The sequence below is a fragment of the Rhinopithecus roxellana genome, chromosome 11 (genome assembly GCF_007565055.1).
Source record: "Rhinopithecus roxellana isolate Shanxi Qingling chromosome 11, ASM756505v1, whole genome shotgun sequence".
In the NCBI taxonomy this organism is placed as follows: Eukaryota; Metazoa; Chordata; class Mammalia; order Primates; family Cercopithecidae; genus Rhinopithecus; species Rhinopithecus roxellana.
The window spans coordinates 37571585-37586583 of NC_044559.1; positions in this window are offsets into that span (position 1 = coordinate 37571585).

The following is a 14999-nucleotide window of genomic DNA, read 5'->3' on the forward strand; positions in this document are numbered from 1 at the left end:
GCCCCTCCCCGTGGGCTCCCGCGCAGCCCAGCCTCCCCGATGGGCACTGCCCCCTGCTCCGCAGCGCCCGGTCCTATCGACCGCCCAAAGGCTGAAGAGTGTGGGCACGCAGCACGGGACTGGCGGGCAGCTCCGCCCGCAGCCCTGACACGAGAGCCACTAGGCCAAGCCAGCTGGGCTTCTCAGTTGGGTGGCGACTTGGATAACTTTTATGTCTGCCTAAAGGTTTGTAAATGCACCAATCAGCACTCTGTGTCTAGCTCAAGGTTTGTAAACTCACCAATCAGTGCTCTGTGTCTAGCTAATCTAGTGGGGACTTCGAGAACTTTTGTGTCTAGCTAAAGGATTGTAAATGCACCAATCAGCACTCTGTGTCTAGCGAAAGGTTTGTAAACGCACTAATCAGTGCCCAGTTCAAATGGACCAATCAGCTCTCTGTAAAATGGACCAATCAGTAGGATGTGGGTGGGGCCAGATAAGAGAATGAAAGCAGGCCACCCGAACCAGTAATGGCAGCCTGCTCCGGTCCTCTTCTGTGGTGTGGAGGCTCTTTTCTGTGGCTGTTTGCAAACATGGCCACCTCCCATGGCCAGAAGTCCTTCCAAGTAGCCAACGCAGGGTGATGGACTGAACATAGACCTCTTGGGCTGCTGGAGAACACCCACATTCCCTTGGGAGATGTGGTGGTGGAAGATATATTGGTAAGGCTGGCCATGTAGCACACACTTGAGCAATACAAGGAAGCTCGCTCAGTACCCAGAACAGGGGCGAGTTTTCTCCTGATTAGGAAAAAGCATCATAGGAACAAGCAACAGCTCAGCACCCAGCGTCCATATAGAGAAATGTTCCACACCCAGGGCTCTGATCGAGCAATCCCAGAGAGGGGCAGGCAGTTCCCATGATGGCTGGTTTACCCAGCAGTGTAAATATTTATTTTTTTTTCTTTATTTATTTATTTTTTTTTTTTTTTTGAGACGGAGTCTCGCTCTGTCGCCCGGGCTGGAGTGCAGTGGCCGGATCTCAGCTCACTGCAAGCTCCGCCTCCCGGGTTTACGCCATTCTCCTGCCTCAGCCTCCCGAGTAGCTGGGACTACAGGCTCCCGCCACGTCGCCCGGCTATTTTTTTTTTGTATTTTTTAGTAGAGACGGGGTTTCACAGTGTTAGCCAGGATGGTCTCGATCTCCTGACCTCGTGGTCCGCCCGTCTCGGCCTCCCAAAGTGCTGGGATTACAGGCTTGAGCCACCGCGCCCGGCCAATATTTCTTTAGAATTGGATCTGTACAGCTTGAAGAAGCCTAAAGATGCTGCTGATGCTGTATCTGTAGATGCAAACTATGTAGAAGGTGGTAGCATAACCCCCAAACAGAGGAGCTTCTGGACCCCACTTTCCAAGGTGATCAGCTATTATTGCTTAGATGGCAATTTTATTAACTTCCTCGCCTCCTTTTTTTTTTTTTTTTTTTTTTTTTTGAGATGGCATCTCTCTGTGTCGCTCAGGCTGGCTGGATCGCAGTGGCACTACCTAGGTTCACTGCAACCTCTGCTTCTCAGGTTCAAGCAATTCTCCCTGCCTCAGCTTCCTCAGTAGCTGGGATTACAGGCTTCTGCCACCACGCCCAGCTAATTTTTGTATTTTTTAGTAGAGACGAGGTTTTACCATGTTGGCCATGCTGGTGTTGAACTCCTGACCTCAGGTGATCTGCCCACCTCAGCCTCCCAAACTGCTGAGATTACAGGCGTGAGCCACCGCGCCCAGCCCCTTTTCAAGTGTATTAGGTTTGGGGATAAGTCAAATTGGGGCCATCCAGATGAGCATCTCTCAAACTTCAGTGTGCTCACAAAGCCCTATAGAGATCCTGTTAAAATACAGATTCCCATTCAGCAGGAACAAGTGGCTGTTGCATTTGTAACTAGCTAGCTCTCAGGTACTGCCAAGGTTGCTGGTCTGCAGACCTCACTTTGAATAGCAAGAATCTACATTTCTTCTAAGTAAAGGAATATATCATATACAAAAGGAATTCTCTCTTCTATTCTGTAAACAGAGAATGAGTTTGGGACCATAAAACCATTTTGTGTGTAGAAATATTTTTTCCAGGAAAATGTTGTTTTGCCAAACTTGCTAAATATTATTAGTTCTTATTTTATTTAATGTATAAGGACTTTGTTCCAAAGATTGCCAGTGTTCTGTGAGTATTCTGCCAGGGTGAATGAAGAAAACTGTTGGAGAAAGAATGTTTATTATAAACATTTCATTGAGCTAATTGAGAGTATCCATTAATGAGTAAGACTCATCTAAATGAATCAATCTTTTTCTCTAAATTTGTTTTGCACTTTTATCTATGACCTATTTGAAATAGCTCTTGGGAACTACAAAATGAGTCCTAAGGCCGTAATGTCTCAGTGTGATTCTGATCCAGTTACAATAATGCATATCTCGTTATTTCCTGAGCAGGATACTAACTAGAAAAAAAAAAAAAAAAAAAGATCATTAATGTGTAATCACGTCTGATTTTATAAGAGAATTTATAGTGTGTCAACAGCTAAATGGTTTTTCCAGTAATATTCTCAACACAGATACCTTGGCAGGATAGCCTTGCCCTTCCTGTAAAGTTTCATAAGGGAAAGTGTCTTGGCATGGCAGTGACTAGGAATAATGTCACCCATAAAGAAATAGGATATTATTTTCAGTAATTTTTATGACTCATACAATTTTCTGCACGTTATGCATTTAAGAACTATCTTACATACTGCTTATACAGGAAAGGATATTTTAGAGAAAATTTAATTTAACTTTAAATTTAATTTAACCTCAGTTATTCAAGTTACTAGCTCATCTGAAATATTTACTTTTCAACTACATGTTTGATACTCTCTAGACAAAGTTATAGTCACAAAATAAACAAAAATAATGTAATTGGTTTCATTTTCATGTATTGTAATTTTCATTATGCCATGTTCATTATCAGTTATTTCTTATAATCAATTTTTAAAAATATGTATTTATTAAACTCAGACTTGGTGATACACATCATTTCACAATGCAAATATCAAGTTATATATTAAGTGTGTGGTATTAATCAGAGGTGAGATCTATTCACTTAGAAGAGGGGATGATTGAGCTTAATGCAAAGAAATAAAATAGATTAAGTTAGTAAATTCTGCAAGATCTTATAGGAATACAAAACAGGAAAAATTAATCATGATCACAATAATGATAATAATATTTATTATGTACCTGCAATGTGCCATGCCTTATTCTGTATGCTTTTCCTGTCTCATTTATTCTTTACAGGAACCCAGTGAGGTAGCTTCTATAACATTCGTCTTTTATAGATGAAGAAACCAAGATACAAGGAGCTTAAGCAACAAGTCTAAGAACACATTAGCATGTAGAGGAGCTGGGATTTATACCAAGGAAATCTGATTTCTAATCCCACATACATCACCATGAAACTGTAGAAGATTTTGCATTCTTTAGGCCAGGGGTCTGCACCTTAAGCCTGCCACCTTAAGCCTGCAAGCTAAGAATGGTTTTTACGTTTTTAAAACATTGAAAAAAAAAATCTTTGTGAAACACGAAAATTATCTGAAATTAGAATTTCAGTGCCCATAAATAAGTTTTATTGACACACAGTACACTTTTTTGTTTATATATTGTCCATGGCTATTTTCATGTCACAGCAGCCAGGTAGGGTAGTAGCTGCAGAGACTCTCTGGCCCATTAGAGAAAAAAATTTACCAATCTCTCCCATAGACCACAGAGGTGAAGGGAACTAAGAACATAGTTGGAATCTGAGCAAATGCAACAGATGGTCCATCCAAAATGACCTCTGTGTTGTGCAAGGTTACCTGGCAATGGGACCTCATGTTATAAAAATGATAGTATAATGAGAAAAACTACATACAATCGAGTAAGTAGCAATTAGGGGCAAAAAAAAAAAAAAAAAAAAAGTGGCTGCCTAGGCTGCTTTTTCCTGGGGTGTAGGTGTGGGAAGGAATTTGGGAAGTGTCTGGGCAAAATAAGATCAAGAGGGGCAGAGTTATGTCCCAAGTTTTTGGATACAGGACACACCTGCCACTTCTTCTGTTGATTTGGTAAAAATCAGAGCCAGTAAATCAAGGAAAGACAAAGTCTAATTTTTTCTACCTGTTGTCTTCGCTGTCTGAAGGGATTTTGGACTGGAGACCTGCAGAGCATTTCCAGGTTAGGGCTGGGTTACGGGTGGGATAGGGTATACATGGGCTTGAGTGCAGACTGCCTGATCATGGGGGAAGGAAGGCAGGGAACTTTCCTGTGTCTCGAATTAGGCACTAAACTCATGTGCCCCTGTTATAAAAGTGGCAGTATTTGCTGGAAAGCTATTCATTCTATATGTGTTTTGCCAAGAAAATGGTCTTTCAAGAGATGATGTTTTAAAAATGTTATTAAGATCACTTTTTACCTCCCAAATAGCGATGACTTGAGACCATTCCAGTTCCTGAAAAGGTAAGATCCCAAAGATTTATTTATTTTAATTAGGACAAGAACTTCCCACACCAGGCATGGTTGCCCAGATGGGACTGTGACTGAGGCCTGTGAAGTGAGTCAGGTCAGCTATCAAACGCTGGAGATACCGGTCATTTTGTTCCTAAGTTCCTTTATACTTTCTCAAATGATGAAGTTCTGTGCCATGATGAAAGATGTGCTCTATAGTATCATGTTTATGGATAAAAATATGTCTGTCGAAAGCTAGTATCATTGGCTTGGATAGCATAGTAGGATTTGGGTTCTTTTTTTTTTTTTTTTTTGAGACGGAGTCTCGCTCTGTCCACCAGGCTGGAGTGCAGTGGCGCTATCTGGGCTCACTGTAAGCTCCGCCTCCCGGGTTCCCGCCATTCTCCTGCCTCAGCCTCCGGAGTAGCTGGGACTACAGGCCCCCGCCACGGCGCCCAGCTTTTTTTTTTTTTTTTTTTGTATTTTTAGTAGAGACAGGGTTTCACCGTGGTCTCGATCTCCTGACCTTGTGATCCGCCCGCCTCGGCCTCCCAAAGTGCTGGGATTACAGGCGTGAGCCACCGCGCCCGGCCAGGATTTGGGTTCTTAAACTACTAGTGAGAGTGGCAGGAAGCAGCCAAATGCCTCGGCAGATAGGGGTGGGTCCCCGTTGAAATCCCACCTCCAAGCTGAAGACGGTTTAAAGCCTGAAAGCCAAGATACAAGCTAAATCCTCGGACTGAATTGAGAACTTGTCTTCCTGTTTGGTGTGTCCCCACCCTTCGCCTATTTTACATATACTTACCCTTTTCTAATTGGTTTTCTACACTGTCACGCCCACATTTGAGTGGTGTCTTCACTTCAACCTTTTTTGCGTACTCATAAACCTATCAGCATTCACTCCCAATTCTGAGTCCATAAAAGGCCCCACACCCAGCCACACGGGGGACTTTCCTGCCGTTGGGTAGGGCAACCCCCAAAACTGCGTCCTTTCTTGGTTGAGAGCTTTCCTTTTGCTTAATAAATTCTGCTCCACTCACTCTGGTATCTGCATGCCTAATTCCTCCTGGTTGCAAGACAAAAGCTTGAACCTAGCTGAGCTAAGGAGCAGAAAGACCACAACACTAGATGATACAAAAATGAACATCTTTACATTCAAGTTTGGTTTGGTGAGGTTCTAGGCTTTTCTTTTTGGAACAGATTTTGAAATACACAGCAGTTTCACTGAACACATTGAGATGTCTGTGTGGGCAAGGTGAAGCGTCCACTGGGGAAAATGCAGTGCAGCATTGCTCTGTGGAATCCTGGAGCACCAACTCTGCAGCTCCATAGGCATCCTGCCCAGAAGAAAAAACATTTCAGTCAACACCCCAAACCCAGTATGTTATATCAGTGTTCCCCAAGCGTGTGTGCCGTGAGTCACCAGGGGAGGTTCTGAAAAATACATAGTCCTCGGTATCACCCCCAGAGAGTCTGATTTAATAGATAAGAGTGCATCCCAGGAATCCAAACTTTACAGAAGTTCCCCAGATTTGGAGCTTTTGATTTATGTGCCTCTTGTTTTTGCAAAGCCTTATTGGATACACTATATAAAGCTATGTGTGAGCAAGACAAACCCTACCTTTTCAGAGAAATCAGTCATAATGGACTAAAAAACTCATAATAGCTAATAAAATCCTAATAGCCTCAGAAAGAAACTTCCCAACACCTACTCAGAGAGGCCTGATTCCCCCTTCAGTACTTAAAGGCAGTGGTCAGCAGCATAACAGTCCCCTCTGCCCAGATGTCTGCATCCTAATCTGCAGAATCTGTGAATATGTGGAAAAAGGGAATCAAGATTGCAGGTGGCTTTCTTTAATGCACTGCATTTCTCTGCAGAGAACAGCACAATACCACATGTGAATGCTTAGTAAATGTTTACAATTATAATTACTATGAGAACCTCATGAAATTTTCTAAACATTCATGATAATGATGAAAAATGAATAATAAAAATCAATAAAGAAATAGGGTTATGTGCAAATTTTCTCATTAAGACAAAGGAGTGTAAATTATTTTTTAAAAATATCAGTTAAAAATCCTTTTGTTAAGAAAGATATCTGCTTTTATCATAATGAAGTCATTTGCAAATTGGTTTAATTGTTTCAAATGAATGGTTTACTCAAATAATTTACCTATTTCTGAACTTGGTACTTTTTTTTGGAAAATACTGTTTGTAGAGGCCTAACTCAATTTTTTTTTCCTTCCTGAAGAGATGAGCTTTATGTCAGTTTGAAAGGATGCTGATAATGTTCAGAATACATGATGTAAAATGGTGGTAGAGATGATGGTAGGCAGTTGATAGATTCATTAATTCAGTAAGTGCTTAGAGAGTGTTGACAGTGTGCCAAACCCTAATTTAGATATTGGAGAGCTAAAAGTTGAAAATATAGATGTGATCCCTATACTCATGAAGTTTTCTGCCTCTTTGATTTTTCTTAAAGTGTGGTCCATCAAACAGAAGACAGATGGTGAATCAGTTGGCTAGCACTGCATAACAAGCCACCCCAAAAACTCAGTGACTTGAAAAATAATCATTTATTATTGTTCTATGAGTCAACTAGATGGTTTGGCAGATCTGGGCCAGGGTTGGCTGATCTTGCTTGGTCTCATATGTTTGTGGTCAGCTGGCTGGTTGGTAGAGGGCTGGATGGTTTAGGGCAGCCTTGTGTGTATCAGCTTTCCTCCACATGATCTCTCATCCTTCAGCATGCTAGCCTGTGCTATTAAACTTGGACTTCCAGAGGTCCAAGAAAATAAATATAAATAAGAATGACCTCTCGAGGCCTAGGCTCACAAGGAAAGTGTCATTTTCCCCACATTCTACTGTACAAGGAAGTCACCTGGTAAGTTCAAATTCAAGGATAAATTCTACTTATTGATGAAGGTAGCTAAAAAGCCATATTGCAAAAGACATGGATAGAGAGAGAGGTAGGCAATTAGAGCATTTTTGGAATCAATCTGGGTGGCTTGTTAGTTTTAGTAGAGAATGTGATGAAACCATTTCGTTGACCTACGAATTTAACAGATCTGAGTTGTGAAATTTCTTATGTTTTCACAGAAATCCCTTTCATTTCTTAATAATTGTGGCCATACATGGTTCAGAGGCCCTTGACAGTTTGACTGAGTACCATTTCCTCACCTGAGAACAGTTCTCATGGGCCAATGTACTTTCACAACCCTTGTGTACTGGCTTATTCGCATTTGTCAGATTTCTATTTTATATTATACTTATTCTGAGTTATATTCTTATTTTGGGGTATTTAAAAAAAGGATAGACCAGGCACAGAGGTTCATGCCTGTAATCCTAGCACTTTGGGAGGCCGAAGCAGACGGATCATGAGGTCAGGAGATCGAGACCATCCTGGCTAACACAGTGAAACCCCGTCTCTACTAAAAATACAAAAAATTAGCCAGGCGTGGTGGCAGGCGCCTGTAGTCCCAGCTACTCGGAAGTTTGAGGCAGGAGAATGGCGTGAACCTGGGAGGCGGAGCTTGCAGTGAGCCGTGATCATGCCCCTGCACACCAGCCTGGGCAACAGAGTAAGACTCTATCTTAAAAAAAAAAGGGGCCGGGCGCGGTGGCTCAAGCCTGTAATCCCAGCACTTTGGGAGGCCGAGACGGGCGGATCACGAGGTCAGGAGATCGAGACCATCCTGGTCTACACGGTGAAACCCCGTCTCTACTAAAAAATACAAAAAAACTAGCCGGGCGAGATGGCGGGCGCCTGTAGTCCCAGCTACTCGGGAGGCTGAGGCAGGAGAATGGCGTAAACCCGGGAGGCGGAGCTTGCAGTGAGCTGAGATCCGGCCACTGCACTCCAGCCCGGGCAACAGAGTGAGACTCCGTCTCAAAAAAAAAAAAAAAAAAAAAAAAAAAAAAAAGGAAAAAAAAGGATCAATGGCTTCAAGTGGTTCATTAAAATGAAAAAACAGTGATGAAAACAGTAGCAAAAATACCATAGCTCATAAACCTAAATAGCAAACAATAAGTTCATAACCTAAATAGTGGACAAGACTCAAAGGAGAATCCCCCATATGAATCTCTGTCTTGAAACAAGCAGAAAATGGGATGGTGCTAACAGGGTACACAGCAATTATGAGCTAAACTTAGCTGACACTAGATCCACATTCATTTGTCCTCTAGTGTCCTGTCCCCTACTGCCAGTCTGCTTTGCTTTTCTCATGAATATTTGTCCTAAGTGGGGTTGATGATGTTGCTCTTTTCATAATATTTTGAATAATACTAGAGACTGTTCAGATAAATAAATTTAGTCACTTTTTTTTCCAGAACAAGCACAAATAATGCTTTGCAAAAAGAAATGAATTTTTTTTCTAGTTTACCCACTGATTGCAAGGGATAATTTAAAGGATACAAATGAAACAGCTAAACGAAGAGACACACAGGACAAGGTTTGGAAGGGTCCCAAGCTCAGTAAGAATGATTAATTTTGTGGCTAACGGTGAAATTCAACCCAAGAGTACACAGGCATTATTCAAACTTAACACTTCTTGTAGTGGAAACTGTTGCAAATCACGCTGTCACACGGAAGCTATAAAACCAGCCAAAATGATAATGATACGATATTGGGAGAAAAAATGAAGAATGAATTATCAGCCAAATTCCCTTATCAGATGACCCTTAGATGTTACGTAGTATCATTGGCATATTTTTTAAAATTACTATCCAGAATGTGCTGGAGAGATGTCTCACACTACAGCTGGATGGCCCCATTCATGTGCAGACTTGGAATTGGTTCCTGGTGCACAAGGCACAAGGAAGAGTGCTTTCCACATTTCATTTTTTTGTCTACTTAATCCCTTAATTTTCATTGAACATTGTTTTGTGAGCCATAACACAGACCAAAAACAAGGCACTGGGATCTACAGGGTTAGAACCCCAACTGTGTTTGCATCAGAGAAGAATGTGGCTGTTAAGATATAAAAGGTGGCAAAGAATTCTAAATCTCAGAGACCAGCTGATGATCAACTAAATGCTTCATGTTCCTGATTGAATGTTGAAAGACATAGTGAAAATGGTAAATTCAATAGAAATCTCTCTTAATCAGCCTCTGCCTACCCAAATCACTGTTTTCATTCATGTCCTCCATTCTTATGATCAACTCCTTTCTTACCTTTGACTCTTTTGATTGTCTCACCTCCTTGAAACATTTTCTTCTTTCTGTCTCCAAGACACCACTTTCTCTTGGTTCTCTTCTGTCCTCACTGGATGCTCTTTTTCAAATCCTTCATTTCTCTGTGCTTGTAACATTGTAGAGCCTCAGGACTTAGTATTTAGTACTTAGAAACATCTTCTAAGAGATCTCATCTAGACTAATGACTTTATGTAAAACCCAAGTTGGTATTTCTTTTTTTTTTTTTTTTTTTTTTTTTTTTTTTTTTTTTTTGAGACGGAGTCTCGCTCTGTCGCCCGGGCTGGAGTGCAGTGGCCGGATCTCAGCTCACTGCAAGCTCCGCCTCCCGGGTTTACGCCATTCTCCTGCCTCAGCCTCCCGAGTAGCTGGGACTACAGGCGCCCGCCACCTCACCCGGCTAGTTTTTTGTATTTTTTAGTAGAGACGGGGTTTCACCATGTTAGCCAGGATGGTCTCGATCTTCTGACCTCGTGATCCGCCCGTCTCGGCCTCCCAAAGCGCTGGGATTACAGGCTTGAGCCACCGCGCCCGGCCCCAAGTTGGTATTTCTTACGTGGACCTTTCTTCTGAACTACAGAAAAACTGCCATCTCTCCATCTCCACTTAGACTCTAAGAAGACATTTAATCTAGAACTAGATGTACCATATGACCCAGCCATCCCACTACTGGGTATATACCCAAAGGATTATAAATTATTCTACTACAAAGACACATGCACACGTATGTTTATTGCAGCACTATTCACAATAGCAAAGACTTGGAATCAACCCAAATGTCCATCTGTGACAGACTGGATTAAGAAAATGTGGCACATATACACCATGGAATACTATGCAGCCATAAAAAAGGATGAGTGTGCGTCCTTTGTAGGGACATGGATGCAGCTGGAAACCATCATTCTTAGCAAACTATCACAAGAAGAGAAAACCAAACACCGCATGTTCTCACTCATAGGTGGGAACTGAACAATGAGATCACTTGGACTCGGGAAGGGGAACATCACACACCGGGGCCTATCATGGGGAGGGGGGAGGGGGGAGGGATTGCATTGGGGAGTTTTACATGATATAAATGATGAATTGATGGGTGCTGATGAGTTGATGGGTGCAGCACACCAACATGGCACAAATATACATATGTAACAAACCTGCACGTTATGCACATGTACCCTAGAACTTAAAGTATAAAAAAAAAAAAAAAAAAGACATTTAATTTTAACCATGCCCAAAACTGAACTCTGAATCTCCACCCCAAACCTACTCCACTGACATGCAGCCTTCCCCATCTTAGTTAATGCAATTCCAGCTTTCCCATTGCTCAAGCCAAAATTTGGAGGTCATCCTTAACTCATCTCCATTTCCCCAACTCTCCCATCCAAATCCTATCAGTCTTTTTTCTTTCTTTCTTTCTTTTTTTTTTGACGGAGTCTCACTCTGTCACCCGGGGTGGAGTGCAGTGGCACGATCTCAGCTCACTGCAACCTCCACCTCCCAGGTTCAAGCAATTCTCCTGCCTCAGCTTCCCGAGTAGCTGGGATTACAGGCACCCTGTAAATAATCCCCTAATTCACCCTCAACCCTAGACAGACACTGGTCTGTTCTTTGTAGTTAACATTAGTTTTGCCTGTTTTAGAACTTCATGGAAGCCTAGTAATATAGTTATATGCTCTTTTCTGTTGGGTTTCTTTCATTTAGTTTAATCTCTCTCAGATTTGTCCATGATGCTACATGTACTCATACTTCATTTCTTTATATAACTGAGTAGTATTCTACTGTATGAATATTACATGATTTTTTTCAACTTTCATTTTAGATTCAGGGGTACATGTGCAGGTTTATTTCCTGGTTATATTGCATGATGCTGGGATTTGGGTATGAGTGATCCCGTCAGCCAGGTACTAAGTGTAGTACCCAAGAGTCAGTTTTCCAACCCTTGGCCCCCCTCTCTCATGCCCCTGTCTAACAGTCCCCAGTGTCTATTTTTGCCATCTTTATGTCCACAAGTCCCTGACGTTTAGCTCCCACTTATAAATGAGAACATGTGGTATTTGGTTTTCTGTTCCTGTGTTAATTGACTTAGGATAATGGCCTCCAACTGCATCCATATTGCTAAAAAGGACATGTTTTCATTCCTTTTTATGGTTGTTATTTTTTACTTCTTATTGGTTTACTTTTAAACTTTTATTTTAGGTTCAGGGGTACATGTGCAGGTTTGTTATTAATATGTAGGTAAACTGCATTGCAAGGGTTTGGTGTGCAGATTATTTCGTCACCCAGGTAGTAAGCATAGTGACAGATACTTAGTTTTTCGATCCTCACCCTCCTTCTACCCTCCACCCTCAAATAGGCACCAGTGTCTGTTCCCTTCTTTGTGTCTATATGTACTCAAAATTTGGCTCCCACTTATGAGTAGTATTTGGTTTTCTGTTTCTTTGTTAGTTTGCTTAGGATAATGGCCTCCAGCTGCATCCATGTTGCTGCAAAGGACATGATCTCATTCTTTTTTATGGCTGCATAGTATTCTATTGTGTATATGTACCACTTTTTTTAATCCAGTCTACCATTGATGGGCATTTAGGTTGATCACATGTCTTTGCTACAGTGAAAAGTGCTGCAATGAATGTACATATGCATGTGTCTCTATGGTAGAATGATTTATATTCCCTTTGGTATATACCCAGTAATGGGATTGTTGGGTCGAATGGTACTTCTGTTTTAAGTTCTTTTTTTTTTTTTTTTTTTTTTTTTGAGGCGGAGTCTCGCTCTGTCGCCCGGACTGGAGTGCAGTGGCCAGATCTCAGCTCACTGCAAGCTCTGCCTCCCGGGTTTACGCCATTCTCCTGCCTCAGCCTCCTGAGTAGCTGGGACTACAGGCGCCCGCCACCTTGCCCGGCTAGTTTTTGTATTTTTAGTAGAGACGGGGTTTCACCGTGTTAGCCAGGATGGTCTCGATCTCCTGACCTCGTGATCCGCCCGTCTCGGCCTCCCAAAGTGCTGGGATTACAGGCTTGAGCCACCGTGCCCGGCCTTAAGTTCTTTGAGAAATTGCCAAACTGCTTTCCACAATGACTGGACTAATTTATATTTCCACCAGCAGTGTGTAAGCATTTCCTTTTCTCCACAATCTCGCCAATATCTGTCTGTTATTTTTGACTTTTTGATAATAGCCATTATGGCTGGTGTGAGATGGTATCTCATTATGGTTTTGATGTGCATTTCTCTAATGATGAGTGATGTTGAGCATTTTTTCCTATGCTTGTTGGCCACATGTATGTCTTCTTTTGAAAAGTGTCAGTTCATATTCTTTGCCCACTTTTTATGGAGTTAATTTGTTTTTGGCTTGTAAATTTGCTTAAGTTCCTTATAGATTCTGGATATTAGACCTTTGTGGGATGCATAGTTTGCAAATATCTTCTCCCATTCTGTAGGGTGTCTGTTTATTCTGTTGATAGTTTCTTTTGCTGTGCAGAAGCTCTTTAGCTTAATTAGGTCCCATTTATAAATTTTTGTTTCCATTGCAATTACCTTTGGCATCTTCATCGTGAAGTCTTTGCCATGTCCTGTGTCCAGAATGACATGTCCTTGGTTGTCTTCCAGGGTTTTTATAGTTTGCATTTAAGTCTTTAATCCATCTTGAGTTAATTTTTGTATATGATATAAGGAAGGGGTCAAGTTTCAATCTTCTGCATATGGCTGGCCAGTTATCCCAGTACCATTTATTGCATAGGGAGTCCTTTCCCCACTGCTTGTTTTTGTCAATTTTATCTAAGATCAGATGATTGTAGGCGTGAAGCATTATTTCTGGGCTCTCTATTCCATTCCATTGGTCTATGTGTCTGTTTTTGTACCTGTACCATGCTGTTTTGGTTACTGTAGCCTTGTAGTATAGTTTGAAGTCAAGTAATGTAATGCTTCCAGCTTTGTTCTTTTTGCTTAGGACTTACTTGGTTATTCAGGTTCTTTTTTGATTCCATATGAATTTTCTTCTCTCTTTTTTTTTTTTTTTTTTTTTTTTTTTTTTTTGAGACAGAGTCTCGCTCTGTCGCTCAAGCTGGAGTGCAGTGGTGCACAGTCTTTGCTCACCACAAGCTCTGCCTCCCAGGTTCACGCCATTCTTCTGCCTCAGCCTCCCAAGTAGTTGGGACTACAGGCACCTGCCACCACGCCCAGCTAATTTTTTGCATTTTTAGTAGAGACGGGGTTTCACTGTGTTAGCCAGGATGGTCTCAATCTCCTGACCTCATGATCCACCTGCCTCAGCCTCTGAAAGTGCTGGGATTACAGGCGTGAGCCACCACGCCCAGCCTCCATATGCATTGAATCTGTAAATTGCTTTGAGTAATATGGCCATTTTAACAATATTGATTCTTCCTAATTCTTGTTGGAGAGGTCTTTCACGTCTTTGGTTAACTATATTCCTAGGTATTTTATTCTTTTTGTGGCTATTGTGAATGGGAATGCATTCTTGATTTGGCTGTCAGCTTGAATGTGGTTGGTGTTAGGAATGCTACTGATTTTTGTACATTGATTTTGTATCCTGAAACTTTTCCGAAGTTGTTTATCAGATCAAGGAGCTTTTGGGCAGAGACCATGGGGTTTGCCAGGTATTGAATAATATCCTCTGCAAACAAGCATAGTTTGACTTCCTCTCCTTATTTGAATACCTTTTATTTCTTTCTCTTGCCTAATTGCTCTGGCTAGGACTTCCAGAACTATGTTGAATAGGAGTGGTGAGAATGAGCATCCTTGTCTTGTTCCACTTTTCAAGGGAAATGTTCCAGCTTTTGTCCATTCAGTATGATGTTGACCATGGGTTTGTCATAGATAGCTCTTATTTTGAGATACATTTCTTCAATACCTATTTTGTTGAGGGTATTTAACATGAATGGATGGTTAATTTTATCAAAACATTTTCTGCATCTATCAGGATGATTATGTAGTTTTCACATGGACGCAAACAACTATGGCACTACTCTTATGACTTAGGGCCATTGTTAAGTAATATAAGGCTTACCTGAACAAAACCACTGGATACCCCAACAGTTGATCTGATAACCCAGACAACTGACTACCAAGTGACTAACACATAGGTAGCATGTCCAGCCTGGAAATGCTGAACAAAGGGATGATTCATGTCCCAGGCAGGAGGGAGTAGGACAGTGCAAAATTTGATAATGCTACGCAGAAAAGCGTGCAATCTAAAGCATGTGAAGTGTTTATTTCTAGAATTTTCCAATTAATATATTCAAACTGTGGTTAACCACAGGTAACTGGAACTGCAGAAAGAGAAACTATTAATAAAAAGAGACTACTGTATTTAATGTTGTCA